Source organism: Rattus rattus, chromosome 13 (assembly GCF_011064425.1).
Source record: "Rattus rattus isolate New Zealand chromosome 13, Rrattus_CSIRO_v1, whole genome shotgun sequence".
Lineage (NCBI taxonomy): Eukaryota > Metazoa > Chordata > Mammalia > Rodentia > Muridae > Rattus > Rattus rattus.
The window spans coordinates 22,935,570-22,960,709 of record NC_046166.1 but is presented as its reverse complement, the minus strand read 5'-3'; the positions used below and the strand labels follow the sequence as shown (position 1 = coordinate 22,960,709).

Here is a 25,140-nt window from a genome sequence, read left to right as displayed (position 1 = left end):
CTGTAGGATATATTATGCTTTCACACAATCAAATATGTTGTCTTTCCACTTTGTTTTCAATAGAGAAAGTAATTGCTATTTTCAGAGTACTAAAAACTATGTACTTGGAACTATGGCTTTTTTACCCTCAACTTCCAACACAATAGGGACAACAAATGCTCAAATCAAAATTATCCACAATCACGGCACTTCCCATGGGTTTAAAATATTAGGCTTTATTTTTAACCTCTCTGAAATGTGCACTTTTTATTGAAATAACTTTTAGAAATCGATTTCATAAAAACTTAAGTTTGTCGATATTTAGGTTACAGAGTCAATGGATAAAGTAAAACTACTCTCTAGACTTACTTCAAATCCAAGTCAGGATGCCAGGCCATTAAATTATTATGAATCTAGACAAATATTCTAGTCTTTATACTAGTATGAAAAAACAAACTTCATGAACTGTTCTTTAAAATTGGGTACCATGTGATGGGAAGATTTGGGAACCATGTGATGAGCAGATATGGGGTACCATGTGATAGGCAAATATAGTGCTTGGGAAGTAAAATATAATGTACAGCCATTTTTTGAAATAGTCACTCAGATTTTTTAATACATTGGCAGGATCAAGACAGATTTACCACAGGACATATTCCATCTCAGGGCCTTCTACATTGCTGACCTTACTTTTGTATTAGTAATTTTTCATTAGTTTTCATGATGGATCTAGAAATAAGTAACCAACATTAGGCTTTATACCAACTCCAGCTTCCCACTAGGGAGCCATACTTTCTGCTTAGTTTCCAGAAGCAAATTTTACTCCCTGAGAAGTAGGAGCCCCAGAGTGGTATCATTCTCTTCAGCTGGATCCCTGAGCATAAATCTTGTAGGAAAATGACATGTGCACACACACTATGTACTTCCAGGAGTATATCTATGACCTTGGACATAAACATTTGTGCCTATATCTCTGTATGGAAGGCCACACTGTTGCAGTGCTCCCAAATATATAGATTGCCTAAGTAGCATCCTTTGAAAGATGATCTAGAACACAAGCATTCATCTGCTTGTTTGTAGATCATGCAGGACTCAAAACCAGTATAGCTGAGAGTACTACCCAAATGCCTGTGTGTTGTTGGCTTGATACTCTAAGAAGTAGCAGAACTTTTAAATGATGCACATGAGTGGTAGGTTGGTAGACCAGTTGGAGGAAATCCCTTGAAGGGTAGTGTTGGAGCAGGTTTCCTTTTCTGTCTTTTGCTACACCATCCATTTTCACTATGACGTGTTTCCCTTTTTCCTTCCCCATAAGAAATCTAAAAGTGATAAAAATTCCTTGACTTCAGACTCCAAAAGTATGGTTCAGAACAATCTTTCCTTGATAACAGTATTGTATCTGGTATTTCTATAGTAATAAAAATATGACAGTACATTACAGAATTACATTCACATCAGAGTCTCTCTGAAAATACTTGAGAAGGAATGCATCCTTCTGGTTGAGACTACTTCAGAGGGTGAGATTTTAATTCCACCTTTCTGCTCTGCTGTTCCCTATTCATGTGATCCTGGGAAAATCACCTAAACTCCCTAAGACAGACTTACTCCCCCTACCACAAAACTAGTCTCCTAAAGATTTCTTTGTTTAGTTTATATTAGCATATCATTTTCTAAATGCTTGTCATCAAAATCTCTTACAAAAGAGCTCACCCAGAGCTCTGGAACAGTGCTATCTTTCTCAACAGGTTAATGTTGACTAAATAACAACTTTGAAGCTTGTCAAAGGACTGACAGCTCTGTTACCACACCAAATATTCATTATCTAGGAGCAAATGTATAAATGAAAATTGCAATCTGTTTACAGCATTCATCCTTTTAGCTTATTCCTTTAGAAATTACATAAAGACAAAAGAGGTACTTCTGATCTCTAACTTCTTAAAAGACTCTGACATTCCGTTTGGAGATAAATGAATACCTTTTCTCTCTTACCTTCATAGTATTATAGAAAAGTCTCAACTCCCAACCCCTGGTGATTTCTGTGAATCTAAATCTCTTAACTCAATATAACTCTCCTTGTATTTGTGCCAGAATGATAGTCAGAATGATAAATGCACTGTTGGTTCCTCACTACTTTTATGAATAAGTAAATGATATGCTCTTCAATAATCCTGTGGGCTACAGAGCATGAAATGACAAAACCTACAAATATTTGAGTTATTTTAAAATGTTAGAGAAGAAAATAGTAAAACTGGAACAAAGATGTTGTTCTTTAAGATTGCCAAAAATAACTTTACATAAAAACGTTGGAATTTTCAAATGAATGAGAATCAGTGTAATGGAGCTATAAAGAACATGGGTAGCAAAGCATCCACTTAGAGGGGTTATTACATTTTCTCTACAGCCTTAGCTATAAAAGGAGAAGGAACAGACATATAAATATCTTGGTGGGCTTCTTGGACAATGGTTATTCAATGCTTAAATATCAGCTATTCTAATGGTGGCGCTCCAAATACTTATACTTCAATGACAGCATTAACAATGTCACTTCTCGGGAGTCTCTTTGAGCCAATGTATTTGAGACTGTGATGTATGTACATTTTTGGGGGGAGTGAGAGTAAATTAGACAGTGATAAAATTAAAATTAATGAAGACATTAAAATGCTGTATACAGGACAGGAGAGCTGGCCCCTGGGTCATGAGAACAGGAGAGAGGACCCTGTACCCTCTCCAGGCAGTAGAGTAGAGCTTACCCTGATGGTAAGCGTGCATGTGAGTCAGCCCCAAGAATGGGAGTGCAGAAGAGCTGGTTCTGCCCCTTTCAGGCTGTAGCATTAGATGAGCTACCCAGGGCAGTGCTTCAGAATTTGCCCTGGTGGTGTAGGTGCAGGAAATCAGCTGACTGACCAACTCAACTACCACCCAGGCTCAGATCCAAGGCTTTGAGTTGGCCCATTCCATCTCTATCCCATGTGTGCACTGCTGGAGCAGTGCACAGGGTTTGGACCTGCAGATACAAAGCTGCAGGATCTCTGTGACAAGGGGCAACAATAGAATCTCCAAGAGGAGCCTCAGTGAGGATCAATAGCATAGCAGAAGCCAGACGCTTTGAACCAGACCAATGATTCATCACAATGAACATTTGTAACTAAGGAAGTATAGACAACAGCTTCCATGAGAAGATGAGCTTTCTTCTTTGTATGTTTTGCCTTTGTTTATTATGAGGAGATGTAAGGGCAGAGGGTGGATATGAAGGGACAGAGAGATGAGTGGGATTGGGGTGCATGAGTCTATCAAGAGTTAAAGAATACTGTATATTTCTGATATTTAATGATAATAAATGCTTTTAAGACCATCATTAGTATAACACACACTCTCTGTATTATTTCCTCCTTCTTGTTTTAGTTTGTGCTAAAACTCTATCCATTGATATGGGAATGTTTCAGGATGTTAAAGAAGAACAGATTCCAGGATAGGATCCTACACTTCCTGTGTGTCCCTAGGTCTTCTCTTTTACCTATGTCTTTTCATTTCTTACTGAATAAACAGATCTTCCAATCCCCATTTTAGTGTTTCTCCTTTTCCATACTGAAATAATGAAGCAATAAGAATGTATACACTATCCTCAGTGACCTCAACTGACAGAATTGAGAAAAAATATTTGATATTACTGTGCATATAAGAATAAACTATATGTAAAATATATGTACACACAGAGAGAGCATATAAAATAAATATGCTTCATATAGATGTGTATATATGCACTACACATACATAACATATTCCCACATGACTTTAACAGATGTGAGGGTCCAAAAGGCCTTCTGGCAAGTTTTGGTTACTATTAGTGTTGTGTTTTATAAAAAAGAAAGAAAGAAAGAATGAACGAACGAACGAAAGAAAGAAAGGAAGGAAGGAAGGAGGAAGGAAGGAAGGAAGGAAGGAAGGAAGGAAGGAAAGAAAGAAAGAAAGAAAGAAAGAAAGAAAGAAAGAAAGAAAGAAAGAAAGAAAGAAAACGAGAGTTAGGATATGTTTTGTAGAGGTGCAATATGGTGAGGTGGGAGGGGTGCCTCAGTGGGCCCATGCAGAGGCATCCATTCCCCCTGAGTTACCAGACATATGATGGATATAATATGGAATATAGTTTATTTAGAGAATGAGAAGGGCATTGAGGAGGGAGTAGACACACACACAGAGAGAGAGAGAGAGAGAGAGAGAGAGAGAGAGAGAGAGAGAGAGAGAGATATGAGAGGCCAGCCAGGAACTTGTGGAGAGAGGGGGGCAGACGGAGAGGGGAGGGAAGAAATGGGGGAGGGGCAGAAGGGCAGAGAATAAGAGAGCAAACAGCCCCTTTTACAGTAAACCAGGCATACCTAGCTGTTACTAGGTAAAGAACCTAGAAGGAATGCTAACATTCCTCCATCTTGGTTTAACTTAAAAAAAGAAAAACTATAATGAGATGATGGTGAAAGGGGAATATGTTCCTCATGATCTTCATCTACTTTATGCTGACTTTCGGACAAAATATTTCTGGGAAACCTAAAAAAATGAACATGAGGACGTTGGTTCGTCTTAGGAGAGTTTGTTGTTTCCTGGCTGCCCAGGGTCTGTGGAACTATCTGTGGGTAGGAAGGAACAGGTCCAGTAGACTAATAAAGCTTTTATCGTATTATTTCCTAACCTGACCTCATTTAGAAAGAGCTGTAATTGCATGGCTAGAACACAGCTCCTAGCATGAACAATGCAGGTGTGACTGGTGGTACTAAGAGGACACGATGCACTGTTGACAGGATTATAATCTGCTGGTGGCATTGCTGGGGAAAAAAGCCCTTGCAAATTTCTAAACAACAATAAACTGTATTAGGAATCTCTAAAGTGTCTTGCAGGCCAAAAAGGTTTGTAAAATGTCCCAACAGAGTTTGAGTCAAATACTGGATTTGAGAATTACTGGAATTGAGCATGTAAAAATAGGGTTGTAGGTGGGGATCAAACTTACAATAGGTCTCAAATTCAAACTACAATACAACACTTCACAGGCCACACGGTTTTCCAGGGGCTTTTCATCTCCTTCAGTAGGTGCTAGCAGAAGGTGTGCTCAGTTCTTTTCCAATATAAATGCCCAGCCCCAAAGCCAACATGTGAGAAAGGAAGAGAGAACGGATGAAGACCTTGAGGAACTCGGCAGAGACAATGACCCCTTTCTTCATGGTTCCACTCTTCCTCATGCTTAGAGACGACGCACGTTACGTTTAGGGTGTCTGAAATGGAACTCTTTGGGTGGGATGTTTTTGGGTCCACTGGACCAGTCTGATACCCAGTCTGCACTTTTCTTCAAAGTCTCAACTTCTTTTTCTCCTTCTACAACTTCTTCTTCTAACTGAGAGCTGTGGTCCCTGCTGGTAAGCATCTCAACATTAAACATGACCTGCCCATCTTCTTGTGGTGAAGGGCAGTCACTGTGAGAACTGCCTCTTGAGCTGCTCTGTTCTGACTCATGCTATGCACCCAGAAGTATCTGCTCCACGTCTCCACTGTGAGTGGAAGACCAGGAAGGAACGCATCCAGCCCCAATTCTTCCCATGTCCATTATCATTGCCCTTGCTGCTGTTCATTAGTAACTCCACCCAGGAACTGTTAAGGCCAGCGGGTGGTGGCAGAGGATGCTCCCCTTCCTCACAGTTGTTGTGCAGGGGCAGCGACTGCTCAACTAAGTTAGACATGGTCTTGAGATGGGAAGCGGCACTCCCGCAGGATGACAGCATCCAGCCCTCGGACAGCAGCACAACCATTCCAACATTTTTTATTAGTTTATGTTTTTGTTTGTCTTAACAATATCAAAGTTGGGTTATAACCTTGTCTTATCGTCTATTATTTATTTTTATTTGGTCTCGTTGTGTATTCCAATCTAGCCTTGACCCCTATATGTCTTCATTCATCCTCATAAATTCTGGGATTATAGAATATGCCACCATAACAGTTTTGTTGGTTTTTTCTTAATATTTCTTATTTTAGTGAGAACAGTGGGCTTTGGAAATATTAAAGTTGATCCAAGACCTAGAAAGGATATATATAGATTTAAAACAATGTAGAAGATACTTGGAAAATTTCAGGTGTGAAGAAGAGAAACCTTCTCTTTCATTCCACACACTTTTTTGAAGCTTTACATTACCACTTCTCCTTGCTTGCTGTTTTTAACACACATGTGACTCACAAGTTCCTAAAGACGGAAACTCAGCCAAATCCCACCTTCCTATACCTTTTTTGATGATAGGGGATCATTATATTCAACTAGCAACATTATTAACTTTACAGGAATATCCCCTCAAAAGCAACTGTCACAGAGAAAGAAAGCCTTGCCTTCAATTCAAGTTCATGAAATTGTTCTCTGGAATAAAGTCTTTGGGTTTTGGTTTGTGCAGAAAGCAGCTCATAAAATTGAATTCATTTATGAAAAGAATTCAAAAGTGACTACCTTAACACAATGATCCTTCAGTGAGTTTTTGTAATTTCTTAGTATATTCCCCAGACAATATTGACTTGACAGGTTTCATCTAAAGTTTTCAATTGGTTTCTACCTGGAAATATCTCCTATAAGGTTAGTAGGAAGACGTTATATCGCTATAAAACAGCAGGTTTTCTTTAAAGATTTTTCTTGTATGAATAGTCAAGCTCATTTCACAATAAAATAAGATGAATAATGTAGTCAAAACAATTTCTTTACTGAATACTATTGAGGATATACTGGGCACAGCGTGTTAGTGTGGATCGCAGCATTTTAAATGGTGTTATCTTTTGATCAAATACCTGCTTCGTTTGTCTTTTGAAAACTTTTTTCACTCCGTATTTTACCAGATTTGCCTTTAAGATTTCAAAACATTTCCTAGCAAGGTCAAGCTGAACCATGTTCCCCATGTGTAAAATGTACTGGGGATGCCTTCAGCTGAACCCAAGCCAAGCATTTGCGTTCCTGAGCAGGTGTTTAATGTTCTGACTTACTAAGAGATCCATCTTGGTTTGCTGATACAAGGGACCTACAAATCAGCAATATCATAAAACAGCATGCCTTTAGAGGATAACCGGGAGGTGCTGATGAAGTAAAGAAGGATATAATATTGAAGAATAACTTGAACTAACTGGACGATTCTCACAGATCCTCATCTAGGTTCCCCTTGAGGCCAGAGCTAGGGAAATGGATATAAATTCAGTTGGATCAGTGAAGGTGAGGAGGACTATTAAGAAAACCTGAAGCTATGTCCTGAGACTTTTTCTTTATGAAATTCCACTCTTTGGGGGTGCTGATCTAATCTCACAACTTTATGGGTCAATAATTCTTAAACCAGCTAAGCCAAAATATAATCCATAAAATTTGGATTCAAGTTTCCTACTCAAACAAAAATCACATTGATGTTTAATAGGAAGACATCTTCCTCTGTCCATTTGCTATAATAAGATCTGGAGATAAGAAGTTCTGCAGTGACTTTCCATGCAAGCAGTAGCCGAAGAAACCATTGCTGAAATCACAACAGAAATATAAGGAAAGGAGAAATCAAGAGATGGTCCCTTGCTCCTGTGTGGAGCCTCTAATATAAAGCACATGTAGTTTTGTCATCCTGGAGGCCAGAAATGTTTTACTGGCCTCTTGTTGGCTCACGGTCTGTCAGAGGCAGAAATATCTCTATGCGTGCAGACACTGTTCATAAGAATTTACCTGCATGAGCGGCTAAGCGATGTACAAAGACACAGCAGCATATTCCAAAAGAAAACCGCAGTGTAAAACTTGAGCAGAAGGGACTGGGAGAAATATGTACTGACGCACATTTAAAGGTGCTAAAGGAGCTCATCGCAATGCTGACAGTGTCCGCTGTGGTGGTCTATTTTCTGTGTGCATGTGATTCATATCACCCATCCATCCTGCTTTGTACTCCTGTAGAGGACGAATTGTTACAATTTCTTTAGAAAAACCTAGAAAGACAACATGGTAAAGTGAGTTTTTGCTATTGTAAATGTCACACCAAAACCGATTCATCTTCGGACACTCCTTCCGAAGTTTCTTTCTGGGTGAAGTGTTTTAACCTTCTTCCTGTGTTACTCTGATCATGACAGCGTATGAGTAAGTGTATTACATGTATAGAAAGAAAAGGTGGAAGAAGTAAATACCAGGTTTCAGTTAACAAGAAGGAACTGAGAGACAGAAAAATACCACTTCGGGTACTCACATCATCCAACAGACTAGAGTGATCTGATTGAGAGAACAAACAGAATTAATAACACCAAATTAGGCTTACGAATATCCAACAGAAATGAATAGGAAGTGGTCATGTTGGAGTTCATGACTTGGGCGGTTTTCACTGCAGGGTCCTTTGAAGCCTTGCTGAGGGTGACCTCCTGCCTTTCCATTTCCACCATGGGCATTTGTACGCCTCTGCTGGAAACGGTTTATCCCTTTGTTGCATGAAGACAGAATAGTTCAGAATTATTAGTTGTTTGCTGTTTTTCCTGTCTTCCTAATACAGAGTCAAGGGGCAGCCCTTCCCCAGAGAAGAAGCCTTGAAATCACAGTGGGATAAACATACTTAGGTCTGAAATGGAAAACTCTGCCTTGCTCCATGAGGCAGCTTCTCAATAAGGTTAAGTGTGCATGACAATTAACCAGTATGCTGAACATTGCAAATCGTAAAGAGAATTCTGATGTGGTCTGTGACCTCTGCCTATAAGAGCAAAATCTTCCCTTCAGTTCTCCATTCGTATATTGAGTTTATTTGTTTTTCCATTTTCTAAACAGAAAACTTTATTTGGATAGGATAGACATAACCAATAACGGAGATGCAATTATGTACGTGTAGAAGATAAAACAGCAGTAACAAAATTGGACATTTCTTTGAAGGTTGGCATCAAACCCATGTTTCATTTTTATTTATTATAGCACTTCTGGGACCATGAAATTTGCCATTTATTATTAGACCGATATCAGTGCAGTTTGTATCACAAGCGAAAGCATTGAAGAGCCTCAATGTTCAAAAACCAGCAGTCTTATGAGTCATTTCATAAAGGAATCAGTGAATTATTTTGCTTGGACTTATGATACCTGTGGCAATCAAATTCCTGTGTCTTCTCTAACTGTAGGATAAAGTTTGTCCTTCACTCAGGAAGGAATGCTCTCGCATGCACAAGAACATAAGAGTTTCTAAAAAGTATGCATTTGGACTGCCTTAAGCATTTGTAGGCTTTTTTCTTCTTGCACTGTGAATTGCACACGTGTAATAAACATTCAGAGTATTAGCTATTCCTGCTCACTAGATCTGGTAACATAGACAATGCTATCAATGCAATGGACTCCTATATTTAATAATCGTCAGGCTGTTGCGGTCACCTCCAATCTGTATTTTGACATGTTCACAAGCCAAAGGCATGAATGTATATTGCTGTCCATGTCAAGTAAATGCAAGCTGCTTCTGATTCTCATTTACGATGACTATGGCAAATTACACATCCCAAATCTCTGACTGCATGCTGCATGCCGGGTCAGGTGTTCATCTACTCTAAGCACCTAGGACGTACAGCAAGGCACTCTGCTGGGATCTGCTGTCATTTATCTCATGTACCAGAATTCTGTAGAAAGCAAACACAAGAGGTTACATAGTGCTGTGAGAAAACCATTGAGTTAGTAGACTTTTAATTTTATTATTGTTTCTGTTCACATACATATGTAGCGGCATGTAAAGTCCAAAGAACACCTTTATGGGATCAGGTCTCTACTCCCACCGTTATATGGATTTTAAGAATTAAACTCACGTCATCAGGGCTGCTTTACTTGCTGGCCCCTCCTGCAAGCCTGTGACTATCACAACAATCAATGTGATTCTTTTCAAACATCAGTTAGGCAGAATCTCGGCGCTGTTTAGAACCACCACCATGTTATGTAGCTCTCAGAATAAAAATGAACTCTTAAGTTTAGTTTAGTAGTGTACTTCTTTAATCCAAGCACTTGAGAGGCAGGTGGATCTATGTAAGTTCAAGGCCAGCATGGTCTATGCAGTTTTTTTTTTCAGGACAACCAGATACATGCTCAAACCCTGTCTTAAATAAAAAGCTAGATGAATAGATAGATAGATAGATAGATAGATAGATAGATAGATAGATAGATAGATAGATAGACAGACCCTTACGTTAATCAAGAGGTCATGATCAGGCCCTGCCCTCTCTCATACTACTACTACTACTACTATTACTACTACTACTACTACTACTACTAATAATAATAATAATAATAATAATAATAATATCATTTAAGAAGAGATAGCCTGAGCTAAGCTATCAAACTTATAACCATTCTGCTTTTACCTCCCAAGGACTGCTATCATGAGCATTCACCACAAAGTTAAATAGCTATTTTCCTTAAAAATTCTATCATGATCCACAACATTGCAATTTATTGGCCCTTAGGGCAATAATTTCTTTCTTCATTCACTGTTGCTTCTTCAATGTGTAGAAAAATTGTGATAACACATTCAATAAATACTTGTTAGATGAAAATATAGAGACTGTTGACTTATCTTTTCTTTTCTTTTTTTTTTTTTTTTTTTTCAGAGCTGGGGACCGAACCCAGGGCCTTGCGCTTGCTAGGCAAGCACTCTACCACTGAGCTAAATCCCCAGCCCGACTGTTGACTTATAATACACACATCTCTTATTATGGAATTTATTGACTTATAGAGAAAGTAGCCTATCTATTCCTGTCTGTCACCACTATAAGCAAATACACCACAGAAGTACTGGCATCTAAAATGTACCAAATGCCAATCACACTGGGGAAAGGTGCCAGTGTCTGTATCCCTGACAAGCACACACTGACCTGCTGGCATACAGATCCCTGGGTAAGAACATTGCTACTTAGCCAAAGGCACAAGGAAATAGTCAAGATCATCAGTCAACATGGAATCTGGTTGATGGTGCACTGATTTCTAGTAAGGATCTCAGGAGGGAGGTCACTGGACCACTACAATTTATTTGTGTGTCATATCACCTCAACAGAGCTTTGTCAAGCTATACTTTCCAAAAAGCTATTTATCTACATCTGTATGGATAAAGCTATACAAGAGGAAGATATATTGATGAAATTCATCCTTGGTTGCTGCTTTTGATTCAGAAATTATAACTGATGCTAATCTTATTCGCCTGCATACATCCTATATTTTTTAACTTTTGCAAGGACATCTACTGATCTAGTTGGCTTCCATGGGGATCAGGCTAGCACCCTTTCAGCAGGTTATAATTACTATATTTGATCATGTATGACCACACAGTGCAAAGGAAAGTGTCACTAGTATATCCTGAAGGGAGCAGCATATTTCTCCAGCTGTTGTTCTGTAACACAATTTCTTCACACTGATAGCCAGCACCTTGTCTTGAGAACCCAGAGGTCTTCTGTCTACTAATGCAGACGGGTCTTGCCTAACATTCTCCACTCAGGAACTCAGAATCTGTGACAGTAGTGCAGAAGGCTGGGACTTATCTACCATAACCCTCCAGGTGCTGCCTGCTTGACAGTACAATTATAATGCCTTAGAAAGTGCAACACCAGAGTTAGTAGCTTAGAAGACAACCCAGGAGAGGGAGACTAAATCTTGCCAACACACATAAAATAGGGCTTGGCCTCTTAGGCATCCTTAGTCATGTCTAAAATTTGATGGGTAATAATAGATTTTATCCAAGTCATCATTTCTGGAATAGGGTGTGATCTGGAATAATGTGTGTTTACCATAGCTATCACTAAGGGTTCTGTAAGTTAGCAAATTCTGATCCAAAGAAAGTATTCTCCCAGGAGATACAGGCAAGAGTTCCAGCATTGAAAGCTGTGACCGCAGTCTTATCACTTTGAGGTCTTTATAAGAGAACATCAGTAAGTGAAGGTATCTGTTACCATTTGGGTTAGTTTGTGTTAGCTGGCTGAGTTACTTCAAGGGCTTTGTGCTGTATTCTGGTAAATGATTGGTGTTGCAGGGTATGACGTACATTCTCTCCTTCAGTAGCATGGTTTTTGAGCTATGTAATCGTTACCCTTTTAAACAGTACAAACACATTCTGCTCTCTCAGCTCCCTACTCCCTACAAGACTTGGAAAAAATCTAACGTATTTTATGCACACGACTTTGGATGGCTAGTGCAGAGGGAGAGACTATATTTCTAAAGCAAGAAATTTGTCTCGTGCTTTCCAAGGTCTGTTTCCAATCCATGCTTTAGCTATCGTGACTAAATCCTTGAGCAGAATGTCCACAAAGAAGTTAGCATCGATGACCTTTTATCTACCAGAACATCAGAGGAGATAGATAGTCCATTTAATCCGTTGTGTTCTGTTCCCACTTTGAACATCCCCCAAGAAGATGACAACGCCCAAGGAACTCTAGGGCCAAATGAAAGCTACTTGAAAATAAAGCTCCCTATCAACTGGAGCTGGGGCTGTCCCTAGAACTCCTGCCTCTATGTGGATTTCATTCCTCTAACTAGGCTGCCTTCTCTGGCCTCAGTGGGAGAGGATGCTTTTACCCCCGTAGAGACTTCATGTGCCAGGGTGGAGACATGGGGAGGGGGCTCTCCACCCTCTCAGAAGAGAAGGGACTGTGTAAGAGAAAAACAGAAATAGAAGGCAGCAATAGGGATGTAAAACAAACAAACAAACAAACAAACAAACAAACAATAAATAAATAAATAAATAAATAAATAAATAAATAGGGATAAAAGAAAATAGAGCTTGTTTTTAAGACATTCTATGCTTGCAGGACAGAGATACGAAAACAAGACTGCAGGTTAGATCAGGTGCCAATCACTGTGGAACCGGGATTCTCATTGGCATCTAGTCTTTGTGCTCTGAATCTTCTCAGCTGCAGGACTCTGGCCTAATGTTAGGAGGACAGGAAGCTCAGATCTGTTGATGCAATGCCCAGCCAAGCAGAAGTCCCCAAAGAACTCAGGAACTAGGCCATGCCAACCACTCTTTGGGAATATACAAGGAAAGCAAACATGAAAACAACGTATTAGAAACGTGAATGTGGCAGTGGCAATCTTGGCGTTAAAAAACGACCAATCCAACTTAAATTACACTCTTCAGCAGTATTTTTTTCATTTCCTTGTTTCTACTGTAGTGTACATTGGTGTACTTACAGATAGAGTAGGGGTACTACTGGTTTCGATTTTTGTTTTTGTGCTGTAGGTAGAATCCAGGACTTTGGTGTGCTAGGTAAGCATTCTAGCACTGAGCTGTATTCCCATTATTATGCTTTTAAACTGCCCATCCTTTCTAATGATTTTAGACTTCTTACCATTTTACAGGTCATACAGAAAATATTTCTCCAAGAGTCTGGGACTTTTTAGATCATAGAACAAGAGATTTACTTTAGAAAATAGATGGGAAATATCCTGTACAGCTGATTTTCAGTAGGACTTTTCTGGTTTTGATTCTAGAACATCACTGTCCAGTGTGTCGGCCATTAGCCACAGGTGGCTAGTTAAATTCAAATTAACTGCAATTATATAAAATTTAAAACTCAGTTCAATTGTACTGAACAAATTGATTATGGATGAGACCTAGGGTCTTAGTGAAAGCTCTGATTGCTAAAGTAGTGGGTATAGCATTTATGATATGGGAAATTGCTTTCCAGGCTTAATCATAAAGTTAAAGCAGGCCAGTGTTTGGTTTCCTTTGTAACCCTGAAAAGCAAGGGAATAGCTTGTAAGGTTTTGGTCCAGGTATGGAAATAATCTTAATCACTGACCACCTCTCAGATTATGTACAGAAGAATGAATAAGCGAACGTTCAGAATTGCTTCCTTTTCCATCACAAAGAATTTATTTTAAATGAGATTATACCCTGGATTTATTTTTAACTTTGGCAAATAGTCATGTGTTTCAGTGTAATGAATTTCTGAGGTGTCATGAAGAAGATATTGAATGTCAAATTATATACAAATTCATGACTTCTGGGGTTGTGGGAGATTATATGTAAATAGGAATTCACAGGAGGAAGAATGGATGCTGTTTCATGGTACTCTTGGTCCCTTTGTCTACCTCTGGATTTCATCAACTAAAAACACAATATTAAAAAAGTGGATCTGAAGATATGCCTTTATTTGAACATCATCAAAGTCAGTAGACTATTACATTCATGTAGTTTAACATGGTATTTCTGTGGTAACATCCATAATGCTTTGTGATGGGTTTCATATTAAGAAATAAGGTTTAAATCTAATAACTAAGTTTTAAGTAGTGCCCTAACCTCTAGAGACACTAAAAGTGATGAGACGATTATGTTCAAATACTTAAAGTAAATCTGAGAACTGTAAGACTTCAAAAAAACAAAAAACCCACAAAAAACAAAACAATAACAACAAAAGTTTAACCATCCCTAAGCCTTTGCTGTCTGAACAAAAGGAACCAAGATGATACACTGTTGTGCTTTGAATACAGTATCAGTCCTTCCTCCTCTCTCTCTCTCTCTCTCTCTCTCTCTCTCTTTCTCTCTCTCTCTCTCTCTCTCTCTCTCTCTCTCTCTCTCTCTCTCCCTCCTCCCCCCCCCCCTCTCTCTCTCTCCTCTCTCTCTCTCTCTCTCTCTCTCTCTCTCTCTTTCTGTCTTCTTTTTATTTTTTAGATGCTTAGATGACATCTGTTTAGTTTTAGTACTTTAAGGTTCATTCTTGGCTTTATTTTTCTTTTCTTTCACATGTTAGTTAAAACCGTGTCCTTCTAGGTGGCTTCTCTTAGGTACATGTACTTGATAACTTGCTATTATCTACCATTTCCTGTTTCTGTCATCCATCTTCTCTATTTTTGAGTTCTTTCCACGGATCCTACAGAGGGTGTTGGCAGCTGTGTTGTTAATGTAATTATTGTGTAGAGTTGATTTGGATTGATTAGGCCAAATAAATCCACTTTGAGATAAACTACCCAATTTGGCTATCTTTGTTGATCAGATTAACTGGATAATTGTCAAATTTCTATCTCACTAATTACTGCAGAGACACATTATGTATTCCCTCATTCAATTCTCATTTCATTAAAATTTACCAGCAAGGCTGGATGAATGAATACCGACATATAAATAGACCAATTGAAGATGAAACCCAAAGGACAGGTGCACATCTCATCTTTCTACTGAAATGAGAAACTTTTATTAATGTATCTTTCCCTTACATGAGGACAAACATGAGTTAGGGGACTCTATGGTACCTCTATCCATAACTCATGACGACAGTGGTCTCTTTCACAACCCAGCAAAACTTCCAGGCTCCCTAAGTTGGTTTAAATGGGAAAATATGTGGAGCAAGATGACCAAGTAGAAATTTTAAAATACAATTACTGAAGAATGGCAACTATCTCTTTCAATTCTTGTATTTGTATGTTATGTACAGGTAGTTATAATACTATAACATACCTATCACATATGACTATAACTTCTTATATCACATATGCATTGTGAAAGAGCATTTTTCTGATGTGAATTGAGTCTTTTTCTTCACTCTTTCTCTATATAGACAATAGCAGTAATAATAGCACTTGTTGACCAAGTCTGGCAAGTACCAAATTTTAAATTTTACCCAGGATATCAAAAATCTGTCCATATTATTGAAAAAAGAATTCAGAAAGTTAGATCTAGTGATTGTCTCACTGTTTCTGTTGATGTGATAAAACGCCATGACCAAAAGCGACATGCCCTTAATATCTCTGCTTACACATCTGCATCACAGTGCCTCATAAAAGGAAGGCAGGGCAGGAACTTAAACAGGGTAGAAACTTGGAGGCAGGACAGATGCAGAGGCCATGGAGGATCACTGCTTATTAGTTGGCTCCTCATGCCTTGCTCTTACAGCACCAAAGACTACCAGCCAGGGGTTGCATTTCCCCATATCAATCATCAATCAAAAAAAAATGCACCACATGTTTGCCCCCAAAACAATCTAGTGGAGACATTTTCTCAGTTGAGGGTCCCTCTTCCAAAATCATTATAATTTCTGTCAGGTTGGTATAACTATCCAGCACATGGATAGAGTTTGATGAGCTACGTGTTCAGTACTTGAAGGAAACTTGAAGAAAAAAAACTCACAAAAACTTCCCCCTCCAACCCCTTCTATCTCTCACCCAGCTTCTGCCTTCTATATTCATTCATTCTCCTATGAACCCAAGTGAAGAAACAGAGTAACACATAATTTGTAGATAAGCCCTTTAAGCTCTAGTAGAAAATGATGCTTATAACATATGCAAATATTCTTATATTATTGACCTATTGCATCTTTAAAACTTGGACTTTAAAAATTTTTAACATTTGTTTGGTGTGTGTGTATGTGTGTGTGTGTGTGTGTGTGTGTGTGTGTATCTGTGTGTGCCTGCAATAGTTTGCATCTGTTGGCCTCAGAAGACAAAGGATATCTGAATCCCTGGGACTTCAGTTGCAGGTGGTTATGAGTCCCATTTAGCAGGTTCTCTAAACCACGGAACCATCTCACCAGCCTCATATTTTTAAAGTTTGGTGAAGTCAGTAATGTCACATCAGCAGTCCTAGTAGATCTAAGCATCCTAGTAGGGCTTGCCATCACAAGCCCTGACAGGTACATTTTTTTCTTCATATGTTTACATGTGATATGGTTTTCGTGCATGTATGTATGCACATTCCCATGTGAGACAGTAACCATGTATTTTTAAATGTGAGGACGCTGAGGGCTAATTTTGAGACTCTTCGCTTGATTACTCATTAATGTTTTTCCTTGAGTCAGGGTCTCTCAATAAAAGCCAGGGCTTGCTCCATGGCTAGTCTTACTAACCAGCTTGCTCCAAGAATCTCATCTATACCTTCCAAAACTAAATTTACAGACAGGCAGCTATATTCACTTGACATTTACCTGGATCCTAGAGATGCGAGTCCAGACTCTGTGCTTGCGCAAAAGGCATTTTTGACTACTGAGCCATCTCCTCAGCTCCTGACAGTAGCCTTTTTAGATAGACTTATGATGTAGAAATTAGAAAAAGGAGCTGTGATTGAGTAGTTGACACTAACAACCCCACCAAACTGGGGAGAGAACCTGACTATTTAACTATTCGAACACTTCAATAATTACTTATCTGCAGCCTAAAATATCAACCCACACCCGCAGGCCTCTCTTGGGCTTCTCTCCAGTGAGACACCCAGAAGGGTAAATAACCAGGGAAGTGGTTATGTAAATTGAAATAAGCCAGCCACAGAAAAGCAAATACCACATGATCCTACTTATGTGTGGACTCTTAAAATGCTGATCCTGTAGACCTTTTCAGAAGAATGGTGATTAACAGGAAAAAAGAGGGGAGAGTGGGGAAGGAGGTGTGACAGAAGCCCAATCAGTGGGAATAGAAATGTGGTATAGGGCAAAAAGTTTAGTGTGCAGAGTAAGGAGACAATGGATAATAATAATAATAATAATAATAATAATAATAATAATAATACACTTTATTATCAAAGAGCAAAATAATTTGGGATGTTTTTACCACAAAAATGATTTGAAAAGTTTAAAAGAGATAAACATATTTGTCATAATTGTAAGGTTCACAATTGTAACTGTAATTACAATGTTCACATGCATCCTAACGTCAGTTGGCACCCACATAAACATATATAATTACTATTTTCACATGTTAGAAATAAATTTTAATTAAAAATTAAAAATGCAAGGCCTATTAAATATAATTTTCTATGATGATGTCATTTAAATATGACATGAAAGAGTTTTTAAATGACTGGAGAAAGAATGTGGTTGTGGTAACTTATTTTGGTAGACAAGAGTAGGTTATTTGGATTTATCGAGAAGAAAGATAGCATAATATAAATGAAGCTTGAACATGCCTGTAAGGGTTTGAGAGATGGTTCTTGCAAAGATTTAACGTTGGTTAACATAGTCATGTCAGGACTCACAACCAACTTTAATTACAGCTCTTCTAGTCACTGCATTCACACACACACACACACACACACACACACAGAGTCTCTCTCTCTCTCTCTCTCTCTCTCACACACACACACACACACACACACACACATATTCATACACAAACACTCACACTCTCGCATAAATACACACACTTACAAACTCACACACTCACAGTTACACAGTCACACAATCATACCCACACATTAATCTTCACATACTCATACACACTAACATGTACTCACTCTCACACACATACATACACTTACATACTAATACTCACATACACACTCACACAGTCACACATATACTCATTTGCATGCATTCCCACTCACACACTAATACACACTCACACAGACTCTTACACACACACATATATACACTCACACACTCAGACTTATACATACACACACTCATACAGTCATACACACAGTTATACACACACACACACACATTCACAGTCAGGCACTCATACACACTCACACATTTACATACTCACATACACTCAGACTCATACATCCACACACATGCTCACACAGTCACACTCACACATTTTTTAAATAAAATATAAAAAACAGGATTCTTATCTAGTCCTATTGAACACTCAGATTTGTATATTTCACTGCATGTGTTGCCTAAATATATACAAATACCTACTGAGTAGTAATTAATAATGTTCACTTTGAATTGTTTAGGAATAAATTATGTAGGCAACTTAATTTTACATGTGTCACTAATAGAAGAATATATTTGTAAATAGACAGGGCAATAGATCAAAAGAATAAATGTGTGATACACTAAAATTAAGAAAAATATAAATTTGCATATCATAATTTCCACAGATTTTTCAACTTTAATGTGTATTTGAAGTTTTCATAAAGTGTTGGATAAAATAAAAGCTAGAAAGATAGTTTGGATGTAAGAGCACTTGATGCTCTGGCACAGGATCTGGGCTTTGTTCCCATCACCTGTATGGTGGCTCACAACTATCTGCGATGCCAGTTCCGGTGAGTCTGACACCATTTTGTAGCTTCCATGAGCACCAGGCACACATGTGGTGCATAAACCACGTGCTAGCAAAACACAATACATATAAAATTAGTGTGTATTTCATATGCATTATATATAGTATATCTATTCATATGCTTTATTTTATAGGTATATTTTAATATATAATATATAACTAGGAAATATATATTCACTTGTAGAAATGAGTAGAAATAGAAGAATAGAATAGAATAGAATAGAATAGGTTTTGTCATAAGGTTTATCTATTTAATGTTTCAGAAGTTTCTGCTCAGGAAAAAAACAACATTCTTTCTGACAGTCACATCCCTTGTGGAATGATCTGCTCCTTACAGGAGTAATTATTCTGTAACCAGCGTTTGTCTACAATGTGTCATTGGCATTCTTCTATCAATAAAGGAACCCACTGTTTCCTCCACAGTCCCACTAAACTTCCCTGGCCAGTTGAGAATAGCAGAAGTAGTCCTGTGTCACTCCTCAGAATGGTCACAGGATGCAACACATCCTTTACAGTTTTCTGCCTGGTTCTCTCTCTCCTATGACGTATTCCATGTGATCCTGGACTGAGATGGTGTTTCAGGATGCTGCCTTCAATCTCCCTGCACAGTTATCACACCTTCCACAGAGAGAAGACGAAAGCTGCTTGAGGAGCCTTCCACAGTTCTGGTCTTCCCAGCCCAGTGGCAAGCACCTGACTGACCGAGTATGCTTCTTGCCTCCAGCCCTTGAGTCTCCTCAGCTAACATTGCCCTTGCTAAGCCCTGTCCAGATTGCAGATTTATGAATAAAAATAAATGTCATCATAAACCACTTGGCCATCATAAACAAAGCAGTGCAGGGTCTGGGGAGATGGCTCAGCTGGTAATGTGCTCGCTACCTAAGCATGAGGACTTGAGTCTAATCCCCTGCAGCAGTGGAAGAAGCTGAGCATGGCGATGTGGATCTATAATCCTACCACTGGGAGAATAGACACGAGAACATTCACTGGCCAGCAGCGTAGTCAAATGGCTGTGTTCTAAACCAAGCAGCCAACCCTACCCCAAAAGACAAGGAATGATATCTAAGATTGATCTGGGCAGTCTCTCCTTCCCCCCGCCTTCTCATGCCTCCCTCCCTCATTCTCTTTCAAGTGAGATTCTTTAGCTTATGAGGATAAAAACCAACTTCTTTATTTTAAGTTTAAGGAGGAAACATGAATGCTTTTACCTAATCAGTGAAAATGAATCTGTTACCAACTAATTTTCTTTCCTCACTCTGAGTGCCTAGACAGACTTGCTAAATATCCCTATAGGACAAATGGACAGAAACCTCCATAGGTTCCAAAATCTACATTATGTAAGGTAGGAAGAAAAATGCCACTCATTCCGTATACTAAACTTTCACCTGCCATTAAGTTGTCATGCTGAAGTGATGTGTTATACCTAAGGGTGTGTCTGCTACTCGATGGACAGTTGTTTAACTATACTAAATTGTCATGTCTGTGACAGGAAGACATGAATGGTACTTGTACAGTGCAGTAAGGAGTTTGCACAGATCTTTAAGTCTGCTCTGTAAACTTCTTGAGGCTTTCCTCAGTCATTACTGAGATGGATAGACCGATTCTTCCAAACTCCTGCTACAGTACTTCTATTACTATTCTATTCTATGTTTAGTCACACATATTGAACTCATGGGGGTCACAAAACTCATCTAGGGGAGAAATCTTAAGCATTACAATATTGTTTGACATTTTCTGCATGCAGTTTGAAAATACGGTAGTCCCACGGAATAGCTGGTTATCATGTATATAATTGCCAGGTACTTCATCTAGCACTTAATATGTGTATGCATGTGTGTGTCACATGTACTGGACCCACATAGTGCCAGACCGGCCACAATGAGTGCAATGAAAATCTATAGAATAAAGAGTTGTTTATGGAATCACAAAAATTACAGAGATGTGGAGGTACTAAATAAATGATACAGTAGGGAGAAAGTATGTCATAAAAGTTAAGACTAAAAACAGCTGGGAGAAACAACCCTATTCTCACAGAGAAAGGGTGACAAGGAACTCTGGAAGAACTTGGCAAGGAAGGTTGGGAGAAACATCGGGAGCATTCTAAGCCATCAAATATCAAAACGAGTGTTTTAGAGAGTTCTGGTGCTCCAGAGAATTTAGGAAGGATTAGCACCGAGAATATTTCATTTTATGCACTAACCAATTTTGGAGAAAGAGTTGCTAGTTTTACAGTAAGACACAAAAAGATAAGATTGTTACAAAAAACAATCATTGAATTGGGAAGTCCAAAATAGCTTTTGCATAAGTTAAACAAATGATGGTATGAAAGATAGAGTAAGAGAGAGAAGGAAGGAAGAGAGAGGGAAAGAGGAAGAAAGGAATGAAGGAGAAGGGGAGAGCAGGGAAGAAAAAGGGGGAAATGGAAGGGTGGTGGAGGGGAGGATGAAGGAACGGAAACGCACATCTGAAGGACTAGAGGGACCGAGGAGAGACATGTGCTCGTGTGGGAGAGGCTGTTAGCTAGGAAGAAAAAATGCATCTGGCAAACTGACAGACGGAAATGACACCAGTCACTAGTAGGGACAAGATGGCAGCCTCGAAGCAAACTGGCAAGCAGAACTTTACCGTGTGATCTACAGAGAACATTTAAAGATTCAAGCAAAAGAGTAATGTAGAAAGGTCTGACTTCTCAGAACACTGTAGCCAGCTGCTGCAGGAAAAGACAGATAAGCCCAACAGTTAAGAGGCAATGCCAGCTAGCCCGTGAGAATCGTCGGCATTTAAGTAGTGGCAATAAACAGATGTATTTTTACAGGTAGTACAGGTACAGATTGAAAACTTTAGGCCTTGGGAAGGGAGTGTTAGACAGGGTGTTGAGGGGTCTGCCGTTATCAGAATGATATGTCGGTCCCTGTGCTACCGTTTACTGCTAAGCAGACATAAGAAGGGAAGCCCATGAGGCTCCTTGAGTCCGGGTATTTTCTCAGTAGCAGCAGGCTTTTTGCAGTCTCTCCTGAGATCCGGGAAAAGATTGATCACAGCGCTGTAACTGCTCAGAGGTTTTCATCTGGGAAAAAACAATTGGGAAATCTCTGTATCTAGCAAAATAAGTCTGAAAAATCCAAATGATTTTGTGAAATTCATGACATGGAGCTTTTTTACTCAAAATTTTAATTAAAAGTTGAGAGAATAATCAATATAGATCCTTTAGTTTCATTGATAATTTTGATAACTCGTTTTTTTTCCATTAATCATTATCTATTTCCTTTACATACTGATCACAACCCCACCCCCTCACCTTCTCTTCTGAGACCGGAAAAGTCCTCCCTGGGTATCACCCGACCCTAGACCCTCAAGTCACCACAAAGCCAAGCATATCTTCTCCTGCTGGGGCCAGATAAGGGAACAGGATACACAGGGAGGCAAAAGTCAGCGATAACGCCTGCTCCAGTTCTTGGGGGATCTGCATGAAGACCATGGTACATGTCTGTTGTACATGTGCTGGGGCCTCCCTTGTATGCTCTTTGGTTCAGTGTCTAGGAGCCCCTAAGTGTCCAGGTTAGTTGACTCTCTTGGTCTTCTTGTGGAGTCCCTCATCCTTTGCCCAAGTCTTCCACAAGACTTCTGGACATGTGTTTAAAAACAAACCCCCATAGTTATTTTTCTTTTTTTCGAAATCATACTGGAGGGACCGGAAGCAGTTTTCCCTCTTCTCTCAATTGATTTGGGTGCAGGGGGAGGCAAACACTAAGCCCAGTAATTTAAGGTACCGCTAAGGACTATGTCACAGTTCTTGAGCAAATCCCGTGTAGCCATGGCAGTTACAAACACCTACATGTCCAGGTTCTTTGTCGACAGCTTTATTTGTGAGAAATAGGGACAGCTATGTAAAATAATGTTCAGTTTTGAGCCGCATTTCTACCAAAGAAAGGGACTTGCCCTGCAGTGTGGGATTGCCTTACAACCAAGTGGAAAGCGAAAACTCACAAGGTTGTCTGGCTAAGTGAACAGCCTGAAAACAATGAAACTGAATACATGGATAAAAACTAAGACACAAGCCTAAATTCCATTAAACTTTTATAATTCCAAGAATCCTATCCTAAGGAAAAAAAGTGCAAGGTGGATTTCTGCAAGCCTAAACTACATCCCAAAGAGACAGAGCCAATAAAGAGAACAGCGCTCACCACGCGTTGTCAGATTTACTCCACATAACTCACACAAATAGCTTATTTTCCGCCAAGAAAAAGCTCTGGGACAGTCAAGGAGATATACTGAATGTTTATTCAGAAATTACCTAGTGTAAAACTTAAGACATTTGTTTTCTTAAAGGCGTCTGCCTGACATTTGAACTTCCTTATAAAATTGCATTAAATATGTATCAGCTTGGAGAGCCTACCAAAATAGAATAATGCATTTTCAATTTAGCCTGGGTTACACTTGACCTGTTTTAAAGTGTTCCTCTAATGAAATGGAAGCTATACCAAAATTAATTCTATGCAAGAGGCAGCCCAGACTCCGCGTTATTTAATCATAATGTATACCATCCCCTTTTGCCAGAGCATGGAAACAATACCAAGATGGAGATTGCTTTAATCTGGCTGGCCTGATAACATTGTCATAATAATCAAAATGAAGTTCAAGTGCTTTTCTGACCTGAATATAACACTCATGTTTTACAATAAAAAATAAGGAAGGGCAGGGAACCAAAGCGTTCCATCTGTGATCGCTTCAGCCTGTAGTTACACTGATAATTCTGTATCAAGGGCAGTTGAGCTAAAGCAGAAAACTGTGGAACCCAATCTTGTTCGTGACTGTCACCTATTCATCTGCTAGATGATGCTCGCAGATTCCAAGCTTTGCTCGCTTGAACTAACCCAGCAGTGAGTTTCAACCTTACAAGGCTATTCAGAACTACACTTCTTACAGAAGAGGACACTGAGGCCAGAAGAATTTCCAAGCCTCATATCTGGCATTCCTAGAGTGTTTTGTATCAGCTCCGAGACACAGGTGCCTTCGGAAGTATGCTGGAACACGAAAGGTGTCTCACTCCCTATGCTAGAGCTCGACTGTGAGGATAGAATCTTAGTCTGAGCCAGCCAGAGAGCACAGCGTGTAAAGATGCCAGGCTGTCGATGCTGCCAACTTGAGTTCAATCCCCAGAACGCACAGTGGAGGGATAGAACTGAATATAAACTGCCCACTGCCTATAAGCACACTGTAGTAAACACGCACATGCACACGCACGCACAGGCACACGCTCACTCTCATGCGAAAACACAGAGTAAATAAATGTATAAAATATATTTTTAAAGTTATAACTGAGAGCAAGTCTTTTGCACCTGTGGGGCAGACAGCAGACAAAATTAAAAACAAAATAACGGAGGGGGACACTGTGATCAGGAAGGTTGTCCCCGACGCTCCGCGTGAGGCTCACCACTTGTTTTTAGATTATGCTAACCCCTGAGGTTTCCTTAAACCCAGGAAGCTGTCTAGTTTATGGTTTTCCCAATCTCTGAGGCTCTGAGCAGGTGAGCTGCAGGTCTTGCAGGCAGGAACCTGTGACAGGTGGCTTGCTAAAGAGTGTGTAAGGAAGAGAGAGAGGAAACAAACTGAATCACACAGAGACCATAGAACATGCTGGATTTTATTCAGTACTAGTGGGAAACCACAGAAGCGACTCGGCAGGAAATGGCGTGGCTAGGTGTACATCTTTAGATTTTGCTCTGGGTTTTGTTTAAGACCATCCTCTGACAACTGTCAACTCATGCATTTCTCTCAGAAAAGTCGTGACTGGATGCTTTTGATTCTATTATAGGTTCATATTTAGGATGCCATGCCCTCTTTTAACATTCTCTTTCTCACATATTTCTCCATCTCCTCCTAAAATTTTTGCCATGAATTGTATTTTGTTAGAATTTTAATTGTATTTTATTTTAAAAAATAAGCTTATGTATGCTGACATTTATGACTGCAGTACATGAAAATATGTAGATAAAATATTCACAAAAATATTAATAACAACTTATTATAACTTTATTAATCCATCCTAGATTGATATTGCTGATGATATAATTCTAGAAAAAGCAAAGAAATTTTTATTAAAATGTCTGATTATAAGTATGTTGTACAAAAATGTACTATAATATGACAATAAGCTATTTATTAGTTACATCTTGCCTTAGAAATATTGTTTTAAAGAC

At 39.1% G+C, this 25,140-nt stretch overlaps 1 protein-coding gene and 1 pseudogene across 1 annotated transcript in view; one reads left to right on the top strand and one right to left on the bottom strand.

Moving 5' to 3' along the window:
* The window catches only part of Marchf1 (membrane associated ring-CH-type finger 1), a 503,920-nt gene that overhangs the window by 331,050 nt on the left and 147,730 nt on the right, over positions 1–25,140 (top strand). The window lies entirely within an intron of this gene.
* On the bottom strand, positions 5,046–5,696 carry LOC116914843 (annotated as a pseudogene).